Source organism: Dendrobium catenatum, unplaced genomic scaffold, assembly GCF_001605985.2.
Source record: "Dendrobium catenatum unplaced genomic scaffold, ASM160598v2 fragScaff_scaffold_1492, whole genome shotgun sequence".
In the NCBI taxonomy this organism is placed as follows: domain Eukaryota; kingdom Viridiplantae; phylum Streptophyta; class Magnoliopsida; order Asparagales; family Orchidaceae; genus Dendrobium; species Dendrobium catenatum.
Genome location: NW_021319954.1, coordinates 285,014 through 306,883, shown reverse-complemented (window position 1 = coordinate 306,883; position 21,870 = coordinate 285,014).

Sequence of the window (21,870 nt, the reverse complement as noted above, 5' to 3'; positions counted from 1 at the left end):
ATTTTGTATATGTTTTGTATGTTTCTTGTATAAAACTTTTTAAAAATAAAATTTTTTAATTTAAGCCTCCTTATTTTTCATGTATTCATCAATTCAGGGAGAGTTTAGGAGTTTCTTAGAATTTAAAATCCTACAAATAATAATTATTTTGCCATTATAAAAAAGGGGGAGATTGTTAAGAGAGTTGCTATTTGCATGTTTTACATTCTTGCAACTTGTATTATTTTGATGATTTCAAATATTATTATTTTATGTATAGATATCTCCTAAGACTTTTTGGAAGATTTGTTTTTGCTCTAATGTGTACTAACATTTCAGGAAAATCAACTCCAAACTATGAAGACTTCAAATCAAATTAAGCATCGAATCATTTATAAATTAAAAGCTTTAAAAATGTTTTTGAATTAAGAGAGAGTGATTGTAATTGAGTGAATATTCACAATACACACAATTGGGGAAATAACTTTTGTGAACTGATTGTACGGGACGATCATGTCATTTAACCCCTTAGAAAAGCAATGGATCGAACAGGCAAGGACAAAATTTTTGTAAGTCTTATTCGTCCGGACGAATTTAATATTCGTCCCGGGACAAACGCCTCTAGATTCTCACTTTGCACTGTTCGTCCATACGAAATACATGGTTCATCCATGGACGAAACTCTCTGTTTAAAATCGTACAGGATGAAATTACTCTTCGTCCCTAGACGAAACTCTCTGTTTAAAATCGTCCAGGATGAAACTTGTTCGTCCCAGGACGAACCGAACCGACTTACCTCAGTTGGTTATATCCTGCAGGGATTTGGAAACCGACCTATTGAATAACCATTTCATACCAGATAAACCTAGTTCGTACAGGACGATAATCGTGTACGAACATAGTTCGTACCAATATATATTAGGATCGTTTCCGACACTTTAAGTAAAATCGTCCGGGACAATCCACGATCGTACGGGACGATCCAGTTCATACAAAATTGAAAATTTGTAGTTTTTGGGAAGTTTTTTTTGTCTTTTCTATATATAGTTCAAATTAGACTGCCACCAAATCTTTTTGGTCATTGATCTTCGTGCCTATTGAAAGAAGACTCAATGAGAGAGTGAAAGAGAGCATTCAAAGAAGGATTTCTTCCACTAGAGCGTGAAGGCTTTACTTTGTGTTCAAAGATAAGATTTCATACTTGTGATTTGAGATTACTTCACTCTTTTCTTTCTTCTTTCTAAATTTCTTGTGAAGAGATCTATCAAGGAGATCGGGTTCTCTGATCACACTAGGAGAGTGTGAAAGGAGGAAGGGTTCTCTGCCCACTGTATAAGAGTATGAAAGGACGAACGGTTCTCTGCCCATACTAGGAGAGTGTGAAAGGATGAAGGGTTCTCTGCCCACACTAGGAGAGTATAAAAGGATGAAGGGTTCTCTGCCCACACTAGGAGAGTGTGAAAGGATGAAGGGTTCTCTGCCCACACTAACGGACGATTCTCTACCAACACTGGGGATAGTGTAAAAGGACGACGGTTCTCTGCCGTACCGGGTAGTGGTAGGAAGAGTGTTTGTAAAGCTTCTCCGCCTTGCTGTGGGTGTAAAAGGAGAGACACTATTGGTATTAGTGCAATACTCATAGGGTGCCTCAGGGGAGTGGATGTAGGTCTGATTTAGACCGAACCACTATAAATCTTGTGTCATTCATTTTTACTATTTTTTATTTTCTGTATTTTACTATTTAAAAAATTGTGGTTGAAAAAAACTTTTTATAAAAATTCATTAAATTTATTTTCGATTCAACTCATCTAAAAGAGGGATATTTTTTTTAACTAACAATTCACCCCCCCCCCTCTTGATAGCCATGGGACATTAACTTAGGTTTAACAACCTATTCACTAGACTTAACATAAGTTTTCTGATTTGAAGTGGGTCAAAAGAAATAGCTCTACTATGGAGGTAATGAAATCTTTTTGGGATCCACGACCTGAAACTCCAGCCCCTCCCAGGAGAAGGGAACCTGGGACTCTATCAGCTCAAGTATACCGAGTACTAAAAATAGTGAAATAGAAGGGTCTGAAGAAAAAGAAGTTCCAACGGCCTTTGGTCATCAAGGCCAAGAGAACCCTGCTAAGAGAAGTCCTATATGTTGTAGCAGAAAGAAGAGAAAAGAGGTATACCCCGCGCTGTGAATATCAGGGTGTGACACCTGAACCATATGTTTAGGGATCCGCCGCCGAAAGGTCCTAGTGGAAAGGAAAGCAAATCTGGAGGCCAAGGCCACGTAGAGAAGAAAGAAAAGAAAGAAGAATTGATCTAGGCATGGCATCCGGTACAACTTCCTGGAGACCCGCCACCATCTACAAAGAATATCAGAAATGGGTCCCAAAAAGGATCCACAATAACACTCTTCTAAATGGTAGACACCTTGGAGAATCCTCCAGAGGATCCCGTTGCCCTCCATCCCCTCCAAAGGAAGAGACTAACTTCAAGCGCAGCTCGCTGATTGAAGAAATCCCCTTGCCTAATCAAGAACCGGAGATCCAATGACGTCGTCGCTCGGAAATTCGAGTACTAGAAAAAGAAGGAAACATGGAAGGGGGAGACAACATCGACGAAGAAGAATACCTCGAAGGGGAAGAAAATATTGAAGAATATATGGAGGAAAACTTACAAGAAGAATTGGAAGAAATAAATAATGCCTTGGATAAGAAAGTTGTGTATATGGTGACACATATAGATATTGATGATGGCGCTGATTATGATGACAATGAGGATGACGATCATTGGCAACCGCATCCCAGACAAGTACACAGATGCCATCACAGAGAAGGGTTCACCATTGGCAGAGGTGGCCATTCCAAAGAATAAGAGGAAGTAGAGGAAAATCCTTTGGATGATGAAAATGGCACAGTCCCCAACATAAGAAGACAGATAAGGTGACAAATGAGAGCCAAAGATAGAGAAATTTCTCAGTTAAATGAGAAGATGACTGAGATGATGGCTCAGATGGGGGTGATGATGCAGATGATGCTAAGAAATGCTACTATTGGCACCATGCCTAATCCTCCAACTGATCCTTCAAACTTTCAAATACCTCAAGTCTCGGGAGTACATGGTACTTCTGAAGGCGGTAATGAAGTCAATAGCATTACCCGCCAACCTACTCCTTAGAATATTGTAAGTACTTCTGAGCCCGTAACCGCTGCACAACCTACTCCGTAGAATATTGCAAGTACTTCTGAGCTCGTGACCGCTGCATAGTTGGAAGGAATAATCATAGAAAATATCAAGGCTATCATAGCTGTTGATCAGGCGAAAAAAGTAGTGGGCAAGGGTCGTACATATCCTGCTGAATATGACCAAGTGCCGTATCCAAAAAGATATTCAATACCAAAGTTCAATACTTTTAATGATAATAACAGCCCCAAGCAGTACCTGGCATAGTTTAAAGCCACCTGCGGGAACACAGGAGACAATGATGCTCTACTCTTCCGACAATTCGTCAGCAGTTTGACAGCAACTGCTTTCGAATGGTATGCTGAATTGCCGAATGATTATGTGAAGACCTTCGTAGAATTGAAAGATATGTTTGCAAAGAGATTCACCAGTGCAATAGAGAAAAATGATCGCTGACCTTGCTCTGGATAAAAGAAAAAGGGAAGAATCAGTTAACAAATATATCACTCGCTGGCGCAACCTGAGCGTAAAATATGAACAACAGCTTTAAGAAGTGCATGCAGTACAGTTGTTAATGCACAACATTGATGACAAGATGCAACCCTTCCTATGCATGTCTACAATCAATACATTTCAAGACTTGTTGACATAGTTGCCAAGTTTGAGAAATTGAACTTGTCCAGATCAGAAAATCACTCTGATAAGCCGAAGAAGGCTAAGGTCCCCGGTGCTAGAAGGGGTGAGGCCAACTCTACGTTCTTCTCTAGAGATGATAGAGAAAGGCAGATGATTTACAGTGTAGACAAGGGAAAGCAATCAATACAGTATGAAGAAAAGCCCAAACATGCCTACAACTCCAACCCCCAACCGAAGCTGATACTCGGGGGCAATGATAAGCCACAAACTTATCAAGGTGGCGGAGAATGCCTGAGATAGGCAATAGTAACTAGTGATAGAACGTTTCAATCCTTCAAAGATAAAATGAATAAAGAATATTCATTCAAGAGGGAGAGTGTCGCCAAATTATTTTGACAGGCTAAAAATGGGTCTAGAATTGCCTAAATGCAAAAGGACCGAAGAGTTGAAGCATACTGGAGACCCAAATTATTACCCATATCATCGGGTAGTCAGCCATCCTATTGAAGATTGTTATGTTTTTAAGAATTGGCTCGAAAGAAAATACCGAAAGGGAGATATCACATTATCAGATAATGTGTTGACCAATCCCAGAAAAGAATCAACTCGAGTGGTCATGTCCTCTTTCATACCCCCGACTAAAAAAAGAAGAAATGAAAAGAAGCCAGCTTAAAAAGCACAGTGGGAGACTGCGGTCTCTAAAACTGTGAAGATGTTGAAACAACTTGAAGGAGTTCCAGGAGTGAAGTGGAAATCTCCTACGGAGCCAGTATTAACTTTGAAAGCTCTGCCTGTGATATGAGCTTCTACTTCTAAATAATTACCCAATCAAGCTGACACTTCAAAGTTTGGAAGGGTGAAATCCTCCAAGAAGAAAACCAAACTGAAGAAGTCCAAAGAGAAAAATACAACAACTCAGAGAGTTATTGACAGTTTGGATGAATACTACCAAATTGTGAGGCAACCTATCAAGCTCGCTGACTTTATATCAGAGCTCAAAATAGATGGAGCTGAAGAAGATAATTAAAAATCCCCTCCCACAGAAGTATGTCGGGTCATCTCAATGGCATCATACGTTGAAGGAGTCATTTTTGGATCCTGACTGATGGTGACATCAATGGACTACAGCTCGGAAGAGGACTTGTATTTTCTAAAGGAAGATGGGTCGAACCCTGACATAGCATTGCAGATGGGACACATAAACTTGGGTGGTGACTCTGAATCAATAGATGAATCCCTAGAAGCAACAATGGCTGACTCAGAAGAAAATGTACCATTAAATGAATCTGAGCCAGAGGAGGTTGCCCAGGTGCAGTTGAGAAGTGGCAAGGTACTATAGCCTCCACCAAACAAAGGGGCTCCTAATAAAGATCAGAGAAAAGAGATAATTATCAATGATGAAAATATCCCTAAAGATTCTAAGAAAAATAATAATTTAGCCATCGGAGTAGATTATAATGTCTCATCCCATTTGAGAAAAATACCTGCATAACTCAGCATATATAATGCCTTAGTTATGTCTAAATACCTCAGGGAGACTTTGATCCATGATCTCAAGGACCCCAAAAGATATGAGGCGTATTTTGTTGAGCGTAACTTGACTGAAGTTTTGCAAGCTCAGAATGAGCCAATCATTATTTTTACCGAGGATGGCATGATACTCGGAATGGCAGACCATAATCAGCTTTATATGTTAATGCAGAGAGTGACGGGATGATAATCAGTAGAATTCTGATTGATCCTGGGTCCTCTATCAACCTTATGAGCTTGAAAGCACTGAGATCATTTTGTCTCGATGTGCAGCACCTTGGGCAAGACAAATTAATGGTAAACAGCTTCAATGAAAAGGGACAAAAGACCCTTGGATCATTCATGCTCCCTCTAGTATTTGGGGAACTCCATACTGAGGTGAAATTTCATGTGATTGATGCGGACACCTCATTTAAGGCGCTTCTAGGTCGCTCATGGTTGTATTATTATGGTATTGTCCCATAAACACTACATCAGTGTATGAAGTACTTCAAGGATGGAGAGGAGTTCAGAATCTCTGGTGATATTCAGCCCTTTGTAGTTCATGAGGTGAAAGTTTATGAAGACGCTAGATACTTCATCCCCAAAGAATCAAAGCTGTTAAGTTCTCTCGAGACTAAGGCAGCAAACCCAAAGGCAGCAAGGCCGCCCAAACAAGAATATGAGAAGAAGCAGGTGGGAGGAAATAAGGCAATGCCGACTCTTCCTAAAGCAGCAATCACTCCTAAATCAAGAAAATATGTACCTCATCTAGGGAGTGACACAGATGAAGATGATGCCATCCTTGTTAAATCTCAGGAAATACGTCAATCAACAGCTAGGGGAAAAAAGAAGGCAAGATATACAGATGACTATGACTACGAGTCTATCTACATAAATAATGTGCAACATATATTTTCAGAAAGGATAGATAATCTCTCAATTTTAGATAACGAATGTGTAGTCACACGTATTCCCTCGCAGCATTTCAAGGAAATTATTCCTCGAGAGATGCATAATGTCGAGGAACTTGTAAAATTTTATGTACCTCCTCGAAGAAATAGGGTGGACCGAAAACCCTTTTTTACAAATCTAGAGAGCATGGAGATGAAGAGAATCGAGACTGGCTCTACAGGTCCATTGAACATAGGGAGTTAGTGCCTACAAGAATGCCTAGATTTATTACTGGAAACAAACAGAGGATGTTGCAAAAACAAGTTGGAATTCACACCCCTGTGCAATAACTTCGCCTTTTCTTGAAGCTTTGGTATCGAAGAAATCCCCATACATTACGAAGAAAGGATATTCTTGCCAGAAGATGTCTCGGATTTATCGTGAGAAGGCATTCTCAAGGAGAAACATGTCATGCCAATACATACAGGGAAATTGAATATGGTGATGATGATCCTGAAGAGACCTATGTCGTTGACGATTATGATGATCAACCAGTAGAAGCCGGGCCAGGACCTGAAGAGCTTGAGGATGGTGGACAGGCGGCCACTATGGATGAGCTAAATGAAATCAATTTGGGGACTGAGGATGACCATCACCCAACCTTTATTAGCTCCCTACTACCAGAAGATCAAGTGGAAGAAATGAAAGAGCTTCTTTGTGAATTTAGGGATTGCTTTGCCTGGACATATGTTGAAATGCCAGGCTTATCCCCTAAAGTGGCAGTTCATAGGTTGGCCATCAAGCTTGAGGCAATTCCTGTCAAGCATGCTCCAAGAAAAATGAGAATAGAGATAGAAGAATAAGTGATTGCCGAAACCAAGAAGCTCATAGAGGCGGGCTTTTCCGAGAAGAAAAATATGCTGATTGAATTGCCAATATCGTCCCGATAAAGAAGAAGAATGGTCAGATTCGTATATGTATCGATTTTTCGGACCTCAACAAAGCATGCCCAAAAGATGTTCTCATTTATAGATGGATTGTTGGACTACAACTAGATCAAGATGGCACCTGAAGATGAGAAGCATACATCATTTAGAACTCCCATCAGCATATTCTGTTATACGGTCATACCCTTTGGCCTGAAAAATGCTGATGCCACCTACTAGTGGGCAATGACACATATTTTTGATGAATTAATACATCAGAAGGCCGAGTGTTATGTTGATGACATAGTTGTTAAGAGCATTGATCGCAAGGATCATTTAAATGACCTAAAGATCGTATTTGATAGAATTAAAAAGTTAGATCTGAAAATGAACCATCTCAAATACGCCTTTAGTGTTTCTTCTAGCAAATTTCTTGGGTATGTAGTCTGTCATCAAGGAATTGAAATTAACCCCAACAAGATTAAGGCGATTACGAAGATGCCACCACCAAAGAACCTTCGACAGCATCGCTCACTACAAGGACAACTAGCTTTCATTCGACGATTCATATCGAATATGTCGGGTAGGTGCCAACCATTTTGAAAGTTAATGAAGAAGGATGTTCGTTTTAAGTGGGATGAAGAGTGTCAGGAAGCATTTGAGAGTATTAAAAAATATATGTTGAATCCTCCCATTCTCGCGGCACTAATTCCGGAGAAACCTCTTATACTATATACAGCAACACTAGAAGAGTCTCTCGGAGCACTATTGGCCCAACATAATAAAGAAGGTAAGGAGAATGCACTCTATTACATCAGTCGAAGATTGATTGGAGCAAAAATTAACTATTCTCCAATTGAGAAGCATTGTTTGGCATTAATCTTCATAGTTCAGAAGCTTCGCCACTACATACTGTCTCATAAGATTACGCTGATATCAAAGATCGATCTGCTGAAGTTCTTAATGACAAGACCAGCGTTGACAGGTCGCCTGGCCATGTGGGCAGTATTATTACTGCACTTTACTATCACGTACATACCACAAAAGGCAATAAAGGGACAACCCTTGGCAGATTTTATCGCCGCACATCCTATCCCGGTAGACTCCCCACTTAATGATGATTTGCCAGATGAACAAATCATGCAAATTGAGAAAAATGAAAAAGTACCATTTTGGGAGATGTATTTCGATGGAGCATCGTCGATTAAATCTGCCCGACCCCCAAATCTTGCTAAGGCACAAGCCAACATTGGCCTTGTTTTCATAGCATCAGAAAGAGGCATAATGAGATTTTCATTCAGTATAATTGAACCCTGGGCCAACAATGAAGTCGAGTATGAAGCTTTAATCATGGGACTGTAGATCGCAATTGATGTTAGAATTCAAAATCTCCGAATTTTTGGCGACTCTTAACTTGTAATAAATCAAGTCTTGGGGTTTATAAAATTTGCAAGCTTGAGTTGGCTCATTATCACCGGCGAAAACTTGAGCTCCTGAAATAGTTAACAAATGTTGAGTTAGCTTGAGTTCCTCGAGGGCAGAATGGAAAAGTAGATTGTTTGGCCAAATTGGCCAAGGAAATGGCAAATACCAACGAAGAGAAGCCTATATTCAATGGAGTTTACAACCGGCAGATCTTAGAGCCTACTATGTTACAATTCCCAAAGGCAGAAGAGATACCGAGTTCAGGCAAATAGGATATAACTCCAGTTGAGCCTCAACCTCTCCATCAAATCATTATGGAAAATTATCTGGAAGAATATCACGTGGCCAAGAGATGTAAAGCTAGTTAAGCTTTTGAATAGTGGTGGTATTGTTTAGATATTGAAGTCGAAAATGATTGGAGGCAGCCATTTATTGACTACTTCAAAGAAAACAAACTCTCGATAGAAAAGTCTATGGCCGCACAAATTCAAAAAAGGGCACTGCGATATGCATTTGTCAATAACACATTGTATCGACGGGCTTTTGACCAGATGTGGCTAAAGTGCCTAGTGACTAAGAAAGCTGATAAAGTAGTGACAAAAGTCCACGAAGGACTTTATGGTGCATATCAGTCAGGTCCTAAAATGGCCGCTAAAATCAAGAGGATGTGTTATTATTGGCCAACAATGATGACAAATTATATCAACCATACTAAGAGGTGCTATGAATGTCAGATTCACGGTGATGCTATTCATCAGCCTCCAAATCCACTGCACCCAATAATAGCATCTTAGCCATTCGAATGTTGGGGTACAGATATAACCGGTTCGATAGATCCGTCGTCTTCAGTAGGACACCGCTTTATTCTGGAAGCAACAGACTATTTTTCAAAGTGGGTGGAAGCGACCCCATTCAGAGAAGTCACATCGGAGCATGTGATCAATTTCTTTACCACAATATCTTCTATAGATTTGGTGTACCACACCGTATAATCTCAGACAATGGTACCGCATTCAAGAGTACAAAAATTTATAAGTTTGTTGATCGGCATAAGATCGATTGGCGATAATCATGAATATATAATCCAAGGGCAAATAGCTTGGCAGATGCCTTTAACCAGACGCTGGTGGAAATGTTAATGAAAATTCTCACAAAAAATAAAAGAGAGTGGCACACTAAAATGGTGGTGGCACTTTGGGCGTATCGTACTACTTACAAGACGCCGACTAAATCCACTCCCTACTCATTAGTGTTTGGGTTTGAAGCCGTATTGCCACTGGAAATCGAGCTACCATCACTTCGTGTTGCTATATAGTATGATCTAACTCATGAACAAAATGCTCGATTAAGAACAGAAGAACTCGATGAGCTAGATGAAGTCAGACTACAAGATCAACAGAACTTGGAGATCTATCAGGCGAGAATGATGAAATCATTTGATCGAATGGTATGCCATCGAGCATTTCAAGAAGGGGAATTAGTCCTGGTGCTGAGAAGGCCAATCACCCCACACCGAAAAATTGGTGGAAAATTTGTATCCAATTGGGAAGACCCATTTATCATTGAGAAGGTGTACCTGTGAGGAGCTTATCAATTGATTGACTTAGATGGTCAAAGGCCTATGCCACCAATTAATGGCCGATATCTAAAGAAGTATCATGCATAGGAATCAACATGTATTTAAAACTCTGTTGTGTATCTGACAAATGCCCACTAGCATATGTATCACATATATATATTTTAAAATTCTCTTGTGACACAAGAATGTTTTTAAAAAAAAAATTGGGGGCATTTTAAATATTTATTCTGGTCGACATCGCACTGCATGCCGAGATCTTTGAATAAATATTTAAAACTCCGGAATGTCAATTTAGCAAAAAAAAGGAATAATTTTATATAACTTTTCGGTTCGACATCACGCTGCATGCTAAGATCCCCGAATAAATATTTAAAACATCTAAATATCAAACTTATTTCATTTCAAAATCTCCCTGCGAGGTAGGTGTCATTTTAAATATTTAATTGGGTCGACATCACCCTACAAGTTGAGATCCTCAAAAAAAATATTTAAAATCATCGACTACGAATATCCATTTAAATCAGGATATGATAACTTTTATTATCAGTGTATATGTGGGTGATTTTCCCTGAAGTTAGAGACATCTCTCCTTCCAGTGTACTAAGATTTCAAAAGTCAAAAAAGGATATTTTTGTGAATATACTCTCCAAGAAATTGAGCCAGAAAAGTTTGAAATTTTTGAACAGCCTAAAGCTTAAAGTTTGAATGGGTGTAAAATGTCAGATCCAACACGCCCAAATGTGGCAGGATCGCTGGCAACTCTGTCTACTTAATACGCCATAAAAAAGGCTGTAGTAGCGGAACCCCCACTTCGTCAACCTATCAGTAGGGACTGTAGGAAGAACGAAGGCTGATTTGACTCAACGAGTTCTAGGGGTCATAGTCTACAAGACTCTCCTAATTGACCGGAGAATCAGAATTCCAGTGGATAAGAGTAGTCTAGAACACCTACCAAATGTGCGTAGATTCTAAGTCTTCAATCATAAATGATGACTTCAAATCTACTAACTTCAGAAGATTCAGTATCAGGAATCATATTTCCCATAGCTCGAGTCTGAAAACTGAATGGGTATAAAAGGCCGGATCCAACATGCCCAAATATGGCTGGATCGCTGGCAATTCTGTCTACTCAACATGCCATAAGAAAGGTCGCAGTAGAGGGACCCCGTTTCAGTAACTAGAGGATAAATAGCTACTAAATCCTAGCTCTCCTAATATGATGAACTCAAATGACTCAGATTAAAAGTCTTCTCAAGTGGTTAAAGATTAAGATACTACCCTCATTAGTACTATCAACTGAATCCAAAAACCTTCAAATCTTTCATCAAGTCCATTGCACAAAGCATAGGACAGAAGGAGCCAAAATTTTTAGAATTTGAGCTAAATCTAATGGCTACTGATTTCAACGAGGGGCTGAAGAGACATTGCTCACAACTATCCTCAAAGGCTGGGGTATTTTAAATATTTATTTGGATCGACATCGCGTTGCGTGCCAAGATCTTCAAATAAATATTTAAAATTCACTGTGGTACCAATAAAATAATTCTAAAATTTAAACTCAGAGTATAATTCCAGCACACAACTCAACACAGCACAGAGTATAAAAAAGAGAAGAAACAAAAAAAATTCTTCATATATGTATAATATTCATTATGAGGTACAAGTACGTGGAGACTCAAGATGCGACAAGAAGTACAGACCAAAATAACAACGAATGAGGATGTGTTAGAAAAGGCGAGCCCGTAACTTCTCCAGCCTATCAGTGATCCCAGCCAAGGTCTGAAACTCTGACTAAGCGATCTGAAACTTCTCCACAACCCGTACTAGTAAAGCGTCTGCATCCAGCACCTCCTGCTGCAAAGTTATGTGACACTGCTCCTCCCTTCTAATGAAACGATCTCGTCAGCTATGTCTCTCTTATACGTGAAGCCTCCGAGACATCGCCTACATAAAATCCCTCCAGATGTTCTGCATACGGGTTGTCAGTCCGTCTACCTCATGAGTCATGTCAAAAGAACTCTGACGGTATATCTTTAGAGCCTATGCACTACAGTCCTGTCTGTCACGATAGCCATTAGCCCTTGCTCTATAGCTGTCAACCATCCCCTCTAGTTCTGGAAGTGTAATCATAGACCGTGTGATCAAGAGAGAGCTTAATTGCCAGATGTAGGACTCTACCTCATGACACATCACCTCCCAAAAAAGTAACTCGATGGTGCTTACCCCATACTTGACAAGTAGGCCAAGTAGCTGGTTAGCAGTAGAAGAAAAGTCATGCCAAGACTCTGGAGACCTGGGGTCAATGCTGAAGAGTAACGTCCTCAGAGGCTAAACCAAATCACTACACATCTCAGTGGTCATGGAGGTCAGAGGTAGAGGAACATGGCCGATAATCTTCGAGGTGTAATCTCATCCCTCAGAAACTGCACAAAAGATTAGAATCAATTAATATGAAGAAAATATTATAATAATACATTTAAAATAAATTGACTTATAATAAATATGAACCTATGGAGGGACCCACAGAGTCAGCTGGGTAACTGGCTGCATCTAAAAAGGGACCCGCAGAGTCGACCGAGTAACTGGCTAGAGCCGAAGAGGGACCTACAAGGTCTGCTGGGTAGCTGGCTAGAGCAGAAGAAAGTCCTACGAGGTCGACGAGTAAATGACAGGGATAGGAGAAGGCCCTCAGGGAAGAAGGAGAACTCAGTGGGCAGCAAGCCTAACGGCGAAAGTGTGTGTAGAGGCCCTCCAAAGAACACTAAAAGTTAAGCAGCACCAGCGGTAGAAGGCTCGCACGGCCAGAATGACCCGTAGAGGTCTACTAGAAAGAGAAGTCAGCGAAAGGGTCTAGTGTACTGTATCCCTTAAAGTCTGACCTGCTGGGCTCCTATGCACTGTCCCCAATGTCCATAGGAGAGGGGCGAGAATCTACGGACCTCCTGGAAGAGGTAACAAGCTGAGAACTGGACCGTTGGTGAGAAGACCGAGAAGACTCTGCCTGAGGTGGCGCAGGTGCCACATCTGAAACTCTGGTAGGAGAAGGAACAACGTCTGTAGAAGTGGTATGAACCTCAGCGTGTGTCCGTGCTCCAAGGAAACGTATATCAAATGACCAAATGTCTATCAAACTAAATGATAGTAAGAAGAAAAAAGGAGAAGGGGTAAGGAAGCACCTCTGTCAACTACAGTCTCCGAAGGACCTCGACGAAACCTCTATCCCTTCGGCAACCCAAGCTGCCATACCCGACGCTCGTACCACCTAGCGCCATGCTCCAGAGCAGGTCCAAAGGACTATCGTACCTAGTACAGTCGTGTGTAACTCACTCCTGTAGGAGCAGAAGGCTGGGCCAAAAGAAAGCTAGAGCCAGTCCCCAGCCTCAACAAGTGTAACCAGGTCAAAGCTGCAGCATAGAGGCGGGTCTCCAATGGAACTGTGTCCATATGTCGTATGTTCGGGACCCCAGGGACAAGTGATCGTCCATCATAAGCTATGGCCTAAAAGAACCCAAACTGTCTGGCCACCCGATTGGGCTGGTAGCCCTCCAAAGTTATTGTACTGCCAGAACGGTGACACAACTAACTTGGTCGCATGTTGTTGAGGTACTCAGCAACGGACAAGCTCTGTCTCCTCTGTAAGAAAGTGCATCCCCATATGTGGTCAACTTCATCTACAATAATTGTCCCCCTCAGATAGGGCGGTAAACTAACTGCGTCTGCCTGGTAGACTAAAGAGAACCTATTAGAGACTAAGTGTGGACCAAAGAAAAAGAGGCGGATCCTCTCTGACTCAAACGTAGCAGAAGCCTAGGATAACTAAATACAGTGAGGTACCCCCTCTCCGTAAAGTACAATGAGCACTCTAAACAAGAAAAAGCTCCAAGTATGTGTAAGTGAATCCATCCGTGCAGGTAGTGCCATGGTAGGGTCAAGTCCTGAAGCTCAAGTGAGGTAGCCTCTAAAGCGGTGCATTGGGATCTGTAGATCCTAATAAGTACTGCTGGTGCTAAAGAGAGATGCTGCCTCTGAGACAACTGGCTAGTAGCTAAGAGGGCACTATAACTAACGAACCCTACTCTGAGTGGAAGAACAAAGGTACAGAGCCAGATGGCCAAAAACCTCCCAAAAGTAAGTCCTCACTGATGCCCTGCAGTACTGGAGAAGTGTGGCAAAAAACGAAAGAAGGCTCGGCGGTCTCCTCTGACAATGGAGCACCGCACTGTAAACTAAGGCCAAACGGGTCATGAAGTGAAGCTTCAACAACCGTCAAGTAACTGTGCTGAAGAAAACTACGGACCTAGATGTCCACAGTCATGCCAACCCTAGCACGTGCTGCAAACCCTCAAGCTCTGTACAATCGGCGGTAGTGCTGAAGAAGTGCTATGTAAGCATCTGGTAAGGCTAATCTATCCCTCCTGTCACCGTCTACTAAGGGGACCCGGTGGAATAACTGCTCATCTGGATGAACACACTCCTCAAAACTGTGTCCAAAGACTGACAACTTAGACACTGCCTGTAACTCCGAAAGGGTGACTATGAGCTCCTCTGATTCGACCTAGCAAGTGCCACGACTAGCGTCCCAAAACTCAACCAAACCACGGGCCCAAGAAGTGGGAAGGCACCCATAATAAAAAAGTGAGGCGCACACTACCTCGTAGATCCCTATTGCTCTAAGAGTCTCCCTGTGCGCCTGAATCCGTCCAACTCTCCAGCGGGTGGTACTCCCTGTACTGCAACCTGAGACTAGTAACCCATCTGTCTGGGTTCTCAAAAATAGCAGAATCCTCGGAAAGCTCCGGAAGTAAGGGAGAGCGGGTAAAGAAGCTGTGAAAAAGGTCCCGCCCCTGCAGCATGTCCTAGTGCTGCTCCAGTCTATCCCAAACATCGACACTGCCTTGGGGATCCTACCTGTCAATGGCCTCCCAGATGGCATTCTCGCTAGGTTCACCCCGGCGAAAGTCATCTGGCCGCTCCCAACAAAACATTTCCTGCACATTAAGAAAAAGGAGAGTGTGTCAAAAGTGATCATAATAATCACAGAATATACAGAAAGAAAGCTACCACAAAACCGTCAACTACATCACAACAAACGTGGTATGCTCCAGATGCGTACCACATTTATTGGGGGGCATTTGTTGACCCAAACAACTACAAATAAAAATCATGAATTTGATAAGGATGATTCAGCTAGAATGTGAATTGCATTGTGATCTTTGCTTATTATGCAGTGGTTGAGAAAGCAATCAAATGAAGAGCATTAAGTTCTTGCTAATGGAACAGATTTGTATAGAAAACATTTCTATTCTATCTGTAGTGGAGGATGGCGGTATGGGAAAGAAAATTCTCTTGCAACATATTTATGAAGATGAAATGGCAGATGAATTTAATCTTAAAATGTGGGTTTGTGTTTCCAACAACTATGATGTGAGAAAGTCATTGCAAATATGTTGGAATCCCTTAAGAAGGAGAGACCTCGTTTGGAGACACTTGAGGCATTTTAAGATAGTCTTGAAATTGGGATCAGGTAAAAAAAAAAGAAAAAAAATTCTTTCTTATGCTGGATGACATTTGGGAGGATGATGAGAAGCTGGATAAAAGAAAAAAAGGGAAAGTGTGCTCGCCCCTCCGTCTTGCGGAGGTTTGGGAAGTAAAATTTAGGTAATAACTTGGATGGACCTAGTCGCATTGATGATTGCAAAGGATTGGGTCAGAATGACATACTTCCCATCTTAAGTTTGAACTACATGTTCCCCCAAGGCACCTACAAAATGGTTTTATTCGTCATAATTTCTTATCGAGAGACATGAATAACTCTACAAAAATGCATTACATGCAATTGCTATGGGATGATATCTCTAGGATGGATAGAATCGAAAAACTAAATTCTCTTCAACAACTAAATGGATTTTATATTAAATATGATAACGGCTTTAGATTTGTAGAGCTGGAGTATATGAGTGAGCCTCGCCAGTTAAAAATTAAACTACTTCTTTAAAATGTGAAGGATGCCGAGGAGGCTTGCAATGACAAATTATGTGCCGAGAGGCAAAATTTTATTAATTGAGGAAAAAAATTGATTTCGCCAAGAACGTACTCGACGACCTTCAACTACCAAAATGTCTAGGGAAATTAAGTGAAAAGAAATACATGGGTGCAAGGTCTACGATATGGATGAACAATTTGTTGGGTTGTCCACACATTTAATCTGTTCCTTTGGCTGATGAAATAAGCAAGACTTGCAGCACTAAGATATCAAATAATAGCGAATTACCCCAACCTGACACTCTTGGCAGATATTGAGAATTGGAAATTACTAATAATTGCCATTGTATGCTTAGTGCTGCAAATGAATTAACAACGCCAAAGCATTAAGTTTGATTTCAATTTAACAAAAAATAAATAAATGAATAAAATCAGAAGTCAAAGGAAACTTCAAATCACATTCAATGTTGTTATCTCATTTTATCAGAAATCCTGTGCTAAATCTCTGTAAGTATCCCTGAAATCCCGCAGTGGCAGTGTTCGCCTCGTCTGAATACAACTCTTCGTCGTTAAAATGAGGCTGGAGAAGGCTTCTCGCGTCTCCGACGCTTCGAGCACTTGCACACTCAAATCCTTCCCACCATTGTCTGTCCTAAACACCAGAAACCGGGCAGTTCGTCGTCGCAGCAGAGACCACTAGCCAAGCCGGTCTCTCTAGCTTTGGTGTCCTTCTGTAATCGAATCCAAATAGCTGTTGCCTTGTTGGTTCTAACACCTGCTGTTCATGATACCTAAGAGCCCACCAGCTCTACCTGAGATCCCCGTCTCCCTGAGTTTCGCAAATCTCCTTCAATCCCACGCAATCCAAACCCCTCCTCAAGCCGCGTTACCGATTGAGCCAAACTCTCTTGCATCTCGTCAACTTTCCTGCAGCTCTCTACAGTTGAAGCCTTCTACGAACCGTCAAAAGCAAAGCCACGATCCAGGTCGTCAAATCTACGTCGCCACCTCACAGTTGCCCCGAGCCGTTAAACCACGCTTCCTCTAAAAATCCCTGAACCTCCACTGATCTCACCTTGTCCCACAATTCACTGCTGCTTTTAAAAAATAATCAGAACAAGATCTTATCGTCGAACCTCCTCTCCAAGTCACGTACTCAGCCAAGCTTCTCCACTACAAATGTTGCCTGATTTTCCTGCTATTATAGAGTTAGTAAATGGCCGTATAGTTTTTTTTTTTTAATGCAGGAATTTGTCTTCTAGCTTTTATTTTATGTCAAGATTCCCAATACTTTTTTTTTCTTTGACTAGTCCTTTTATTCTCCTATGCTTTTGAGTCGTAGTATAAACAACATTTACCATTAAATCATTATCTTGTTTTTTTTTATTATTCAATATTTTACTCATGATGATTGCTGTTTCTTACTTCATATGATTAATTAGCATTAATTGATTTGTTAATATTTATGGCAATAGTTATTGAAATTAAATCCGGGAGCACCTGAACTCCGATTTCAGCGAACTTACAGTCAAACTGAGTGTCTCGGAAATACGAAGCCAACGACACCAAATTCAACCCAATCCGAGCCCAAATGGGTCCGAATCAAGGACCCGAAGCGCTATTGGACGGTTCAAACAACAATTTGAGTTACCAAACTGTCTCCGATTTTAATGAGCTTATACTCGAATCGAACCGCTCGACGAGACAAATTCAACAAACTGAAGATCAACGAATTCCAGCATCATTGAGGCCTCCAAATGTCCAACAAACGTTGCACTATCAAAGGGTTCAATATCGACCGTCCATTCGACCATTCCCTATTCACCCATGATCTCACACCTATTTATAAGCCATGCCACTCCAGAAAAACTATAAATAGAGTCCTTATTCTTCACAAAGGTGACTCAAGTGAAGAGAGAGAAGAAGAAGGGAAGAAGAAGAGAAAGGGGAAAAGAAGAATCCTCTCCTCCTCGACCACCGCCGGAGCTCTTCCCACCGCCTAAATAAGCCAGAACTCTGCCGAATTTTAGGGAAATGACGAGATTCTGCAAAACTCTGTAAATTTGCTTCAAGTTGTAATCTGACCGTACCGATTTGTGGGACGAATCAGTTTCTTGTCATTTACAAAAACACTAGTGGAACTTTTTAGCTAGGCGTGGCCCCGTGGATTTTTCCCTCTTCTGAGTTTTCCATGTAAAAATCATGGTGTTTATTTTCTTTTCTGTTTGTGTGCTGAATATTCATGCAACACTCGGACGTGAATTTCTTAACTCTACCACCGCGTATATTATAGCCCGCAACAGTTTGACGCCGGCTGTGGGAAACACTATCCCACAACTTCAAGTATTGCTACAATGGTCAACAGACATAGCAGTCGCCTCATTGGAGCTTCCCGCTCCAACTCCCATCAATCCAGAAATCTGTCTGCAAATTATAGATGCCCAATGTCTTCCTCTTTTCATCCTGGGGGGCAGAATGCTACCGGAGAAGAGACTTTGGGACCTTCTTTAGAAGAAAGAATCTGGAAGATGGAAGAATTTTAGAATGAGATCTTTCAACTCCTGCGATATAATCGATAGTCGGTATTAGCACAGCGGGAGTAAGTTTTTCTCCCTCAAGATCCACCATGAGCTGAAGATGTCCAATTCGAACATCCTCAACCAGAAGCTCATATCCCTAGAAGATTTCCTCCGTCTCGATAAGATAATGAACTTGTCGATATAACAAGTTCTACACATCCTTCGCCCTCAACTCGGCAACCTCGGACTCTTCCAGATCTCCCAGAAGACTCTGCCCAACCACATGTTGCGGAGCTCCGTCATGACGCCTTGCATCACGAACTGCGAAGGTTTGTAAGGGAAGAATTCGCCCAAGGGGATGCGAGACAAACTCTCCGACATAGAGGCTTCCAGGAGTCATCACCTCTAACTGAGGACATACTACAGTATCCCATTCCGGCTAGATTTAAACTACCCAGCATCGAGTCTTACGATGGAATGTCTGACCCGTACGAGCATATCGACCACTACAGAACCATTATGCACATTCAGCGAGCCTCAGACTCCCTTCTATGCCAAGTCTTTCCTGCCACCCTTAAAGGACAGGCTTGAATGTGGTTATATTTTCTTCCTTCGGGTACGATCCCCTCATTTGTAAAATTAGCAAAAGCTTTTGTCGAGCAGTTTGTAACCAACCGAAGAATTGCTAAGGATTCTTCTCACCTCTCCGGAATCCGCCAAAATGAAGGGAAATCTTTAAAGGAGTATTTTCAGCGATTTTCCACTAAAGCTCGACAAATCCTAGGAGTAGATCCTGAACTGTTGAGAGGAGTCTTCCTTGGAGGCTTTCGCCCTGGCCTTTTCTATTCAGCACTTATGCGTGACACTATTCCTTCGTATGCCGATTTAATTCACCGGGTAGAAGTTTAAATCTCGGCGGATGAGGCTATAAACGCCCATAGGAAATAGTTTGAACAATCTACTGGAAAGCGCAATGGTGTACTAGGGACATAATTCTTACTCACAACGAAAGAAGCAAGGGATGAACAATCTGCCCTTGAGGCCTCCATTGCCACGACGAGAACCTCGATAGGAGAAAGAGTACACTACTCTCAATACATCTCGAGCAAATGTGTTAATGACTGTTCGAGATCAATATACGATAAAGTGGCCACATCCCTTGAAGCCGAACATAGGAAATCATGATCAATACTGCCATTTCTATTATAGTCGTGGCCACACTACCGAAGCTTGTAGACAACTGAAGGAGGATATTGAGAGGCTTATCCGTCAAGGCTATCTCCGGCAGTTTATTCCGGATCCACCTACCCGAGAGAAAACTCGTTCCACTGGGGGGCAAGATCGAGAACATAGGCCACCGATAAATAATTGAATAGCAGTTGGAGAAATTGAGACAATAGCTGGAGGCCCTTTGCTATCTAATAAAGTCTTTTTGGCTATGGATGAAATTCAAACTCCAAAGAAAGCTCGTATAGATCACATCATCACCTTTGATGATTCCGACTTGGAGGGAGTAAGAACCCCTCACCAAGATCCGCTCATTGTCAATGCAGGCATAGGTGACCCATGCTACAATATTAAGAGAATTCTTGTAGATAACGGTAGCTCTGTAGATATCCTTTTCTACTCTACCTTCCTCAATTTGGGTCTCGCCAGAGAGAAGCTTCAACCAGCGGCAGGTCCTTTATATGGATTTGATAATCGACCTGTGCGAGTAGAAGGGATAATCAGTCTCCCATTTATACTAGGAGAATTCCCTCAGTAATCTACACACTTTGTCCAGTTCGTCGTTGTAAAGTCCGAATCGGCTTACAACGCTATCTTTGGGAGGCCACTCTAGTTAATATTTGGGATTATCACCTCTATCCCTCACCTCAAGCTGAAGTTCCACACTCCAAGAGGAGTTAGTGTGGTGTGCGGAGATCAACAAATAGCACAAACCTGCTATCTCAGGCAGGTCAAAATGCGCCCGACAGATACTCTAAGCATTTAGGACTTTGATCTCTTGAACGATGACATTCCTCAGAGAGCTTTCCCCGTAGAAGAACTCACTACTGTGTCTATCTCTGAAGAATATCCTTCAAAGATGAAACATATTGGATCACTTCTCTCAGATGACGAAAAGAAGGAATTCACGGATTTTCTTCAAGAAAATCAAGATGTTTTCGCATGGAGCCCTACAGATATGCCCGGAATTGACCCTGAAGTAATCGTACACTCCCTTAAGGTCAATCCGGTGTGCAAACCAATCATTTAGAAGAAACAAAATTTTGCACCAGATCGGCAACAGGTAATCGAACTAGAAGTAGACAAACTCTTAGAAGCCGGATTCATTTGAGAGGTATACTATCCTACTTGGATGGAAAATATTGTCATGGTTCGAAAGGGGAATGGAGCATAAAGGATATGCATATACTATAAAAGTCTAAACAAAGCCTGCCCAAAAGATAGCTTTCCGCTTCCTCGCATCGACTAGTTAGTCGATACCACCTATGGACATCAGATGTTGAGTTTCATGGACACCTACTATGGTTACAACCAAATCAAGATGAATCCGATTGATGAAGAAGCAACAACATTTCAAACAGACAGTGGGTTGTATTGTTACCGGGTGATACCCTTTGGGCTAAAAAACACTTGAGCAACTTATCAACGTCTCATGAATAAGGTTTTCAAACCCCTTATTGGATGTAATATGGAGGTGTATATCGACGACATGTTGGTAAAGAGTCTCAAAAAGTCTCAACATATCTCAGACTTGGAGCAATGCTTCCATTTGTTGAGACGTTACAATATGCGCCTCAACCCCGCCAAATGCGCCTTTGAAGTCGTTTCTGGAAAATTTTGGGATTTTATGGTAACCCACAGAGGGATCGAAGCAAGCCCCAAAAATGTCAAGGCATTAAGAGATATGGTACCACCTAAGAACATCAAGGAAGTCTAAAGGCTAAATGGGAGGATTGCAGCATTGTCTCATTTTCTAGCACGTTCAGGAGATAAGTACCTGCCTTTCTTCAAAGCACTTAGAGGCACTCGCAGCTCCGGTTTCAAATGGACAGATGAATGCCAAGAAGCCTTCAAACAGCTACGAAAGTATTTGGCCTCCCCACTGTTGAGTCTAGTAATTAGGTTGTTAAGCCTAAGTGAATGTCCCAAGGCTACCAAGAGGGGGGGTGAATTGGTAGTTTAAAAAATTTAAGTCCACTTTAGAAAATTATTGAACCGAAATAAAATTTCTTTT